Genomic DNA, 3,227 nt, shown 5'->3' on the forward strand with positions numbered 1-3,227 from the left:
ACAATCTAGTCCTGCCACATAGATTGCATCGAGAGCTGTCAAAGATGCAGTTTTGCCACCAATCATGCATAAGCACATTTGTAGGACAAGAAACAGATTAATAAGCATCAACACTTTCCTCTAAACACTTGTTGAAAAGAATAAAAGCTGCCAGCACTGAAGGCAATGGTACAACAGTGGAAGCTTTCCCTGTGCAGCCTCCAAAAAATAACCCTGCAATTCTCACAGGAAGGACAAAAGTGCACGCCAGAGCTCTTGTGACAGCTCCTCTCTGCGAGAAAGACAAAATCATACAGAGCTGTCTTTGCTCAGGTTCTTTTGCCTAACATATCAGGCATGTCTAGCTGTTTCCATTAACAATCTCTACTGAAACCTTTGGGTAAGTAACACATCAAACAGATCCTCCAAATAGCTAATCCTTGTTGAGGAGCTACTCTCTGGTAAAGACTAGCTAAAAATTGAGGAGAATTGGGGTGATTGATCGTATATTTAGATGTAGATTGTTACCTGGACCTCATTTAGGAAACCCGAATACATATGGAAAAAGTCTGTGATTATAATTACACTGCAAGGTGGGTTTAGTCCTAACTTCAAACACTAGGATTATAAAAGGGGTTTCCATGATACTTAGTTTTATCCTGCTGAACACTTTGGGTAAATGAACACTGTGCCTTAAATACCAAAGAGTAGATTTTCCAATTGACTTTTTACTAACATGTATAAATAGCAGGTAAAATTAAAATAGAGGGGCAAAGAACATTGAAACAATCAAATTGTATATGACACGAACTTTGTTACTAGATCATAATTGTGGGGCCTTTTATTCCAAAGCTGGTTAGGATTTAGGGTCATGTTTTTTATAGCAAGGGGCATAGAACTATATAGCCAGTCAGTTATATGATCCCAGCCTAGTCATTAATGTAACGTGACTGTGTTTGCTTTTGTGTGACACAAGGCATTACGAGGCACTGCTGACATATCAGATAATGGCAAAATAAATAAATAGTCGGTGTTTAAGGCTAAAGCTGTTCGGTCATGCTGCTTTCAGGAATAGACATTTTACATTTAACCAAGAAAGGAAGCCTTTTTATTCCATGTTTAGAAGTAGGAAAATATATATTTGAGAATTAACTTTCTCACATAAAAAATACATTTTTGTAATCTTATTTTCAAAAGAGATAGGTTTATGGGTCTCCCAATACCACTCAGAAAAACTGCCTACAGATTTGTCTGGCAACAAATCAGTGGTGTGGAAGTTTGAGGTCCCTTCAGCAATGTTCCATTTTAGTAGCATGAGACAGAACTAGTAAGAGTTTCTTCAAAAATGTTTCGATTTCTTAGTTTTGCTCCCGCCTCTGACATTGCTATCAAAAGGATCATAAACTAGACTTATTAAATGCTCGTTGCATTATTCCTAATATTTACTTGGCGATTATTTATTAAGACATATTTAGATGCAATAAAAACAAATAATGCCGCCAGGCTCAGTGGCTCAGCCTGTAATCTCAGCACTTTGGGAGGCCGAGGTGAGTGGATTGCCTGAGCCCGCGGGTTCAAGACCTGCCTGGGCAACTTGGTGAGACCTCATCTCTACAATAAATCAAAAATTAGCCGGGTATGCGCGCCTGTAGTTCCAGCTACTCGGAAGGCGGAGGCGGAAGGATCGCCGGAGCCCAGCAGGTTGAGGCTGCGGTGGCCGGGAGCAGCCACTGCACTCCAGTCTGGGTGGCAGAGTGAGACTCCAACTCAAAATAAAAATACAAATCAAAAAATAAAATGGGATCAGCAATACCTGCTCAGCCAACTTGATAAACATGCCATGCTAATGTCTTTAGTGACCTTGAACCTCCTCCTACACGTTGCCCATTGGGGTGAATCTGCAGCTCTTGCCCCTGGCTTCTCCCTCAGCCAGCCTAAATCATTATTCAGGAGGGAATGGGGTGACCCTTCTAAGGCTGCTGAGAAAGAAAGTCCACCACTGAATCCCCGCGCTAGCCTGTGTCACGCGTGACCTGCGTGTCTGTTGCTCGTCGAAATGATGGTGCATTGCTGCAATTAAGTCAGACACCAAGTCTCCCTCGGCAATGTTCTCTGTATGTGGGAGCCTCCAAGAGCCATGTGTTTGTGTGTCTGCGTGTGGCTCACCTGTCACCCTTGCAAAACATTTTAGAAAAAGAAACAACGTAGAACAGTCCCCTAGTATAATGCCCTTGGCTTTGCAACTTGGCTGGCTTGCTTCTCCCTCTCCAAAGTTGAAGTATGGCGTTCTCCTTGACTCCTGGGAAAGACAGGGATGGAGAATGGCTAAGGTAGGTTTGTAAACCATACTGAACGTGCACATCTGCCTGGATTCCCAGAGCCAGCTGCTTCTATGGCATCTTGGCTTCTGAGCAAATAATTTACAGAAATGCTACAGGAAAGGAGGTGCTTTAACGACTGCAAGAGAGAAGAGGCACAGCTGTGACAGCTGGGAGCAGGAGCTGCCACTGATCGGTTTCCCTGCTTATCACAACACCATTTATCAATCCCAATCCCAGCAGGACCCAACCAACCTCACTCCACTTCTCAGACCCCGACTGTCAGCCTGGAATATCCTTGAAACCATGTCCCGAGAAGGACATCTCCTAGAGGAATTGCAGCATTCGCTTTATTAAAAATATTTAAATAGTAGGTGGGGGGATTTAGGGAAAGTAGAATACCATGTTAGCAGATCTTCTCTAAATTCCCCCCTAGGGTAAGTTCTCCATTGTTGTATAAGACGTTTAAATGTAGTCTTTAACTGTACTAGAAGCTTATTGTTGCTCAGTGAGACCTGCTACTGGGTTGCTCCTCACTCTTGATGAGCTGAACTTGACCACAGTGGAGAAATGCATAGGCTTTCAAAGTTTAAAAAAAAATGACCAGAAATAGATTTTAACATTTGTAGCTATTAAAGCTCATGGCCTACAACATCAGGCCATGCTTATTCTATGTAGCTGGGGGGGGGGAGAAGGTGCTGTCTCTGCTTCCTTTGCAGAAACAGGAGCCTCTGGGGTGCACAAGGATTTGTCAAGCAATAACCCTAGCAGCAACAGGGATCAAAGTCACCACTCACTGAGTATGTCCTGTGTGCCAGACACTTTAAAAAATCAGCAAAGGCCAGGCTCGGTGGCTCAGCCTGTAATCCTGCACTTTGGGAGGCTGAGGTGAGTGGATTGCCTGAGCCCGCAGGTTGGAGACCCGCCTGG

Source organism: Carlito syrichta, unplaced genomic scaffold, assembly GCF_000164805.1.
Source record: "Carlito syrichta isolate Samal-C Ts95f unplaced genomic scaffold, Tarsius_syrichta-2.0.1 Scaffold309294, whole genome shotgun sequence".
NCBI classification, from domain to species: domain Eukaryota; kingdom Metazoa; phylum Chordata; class Mammalia; order Primates; family Tarsiidae; genus Carlito; species Carlito syrichta.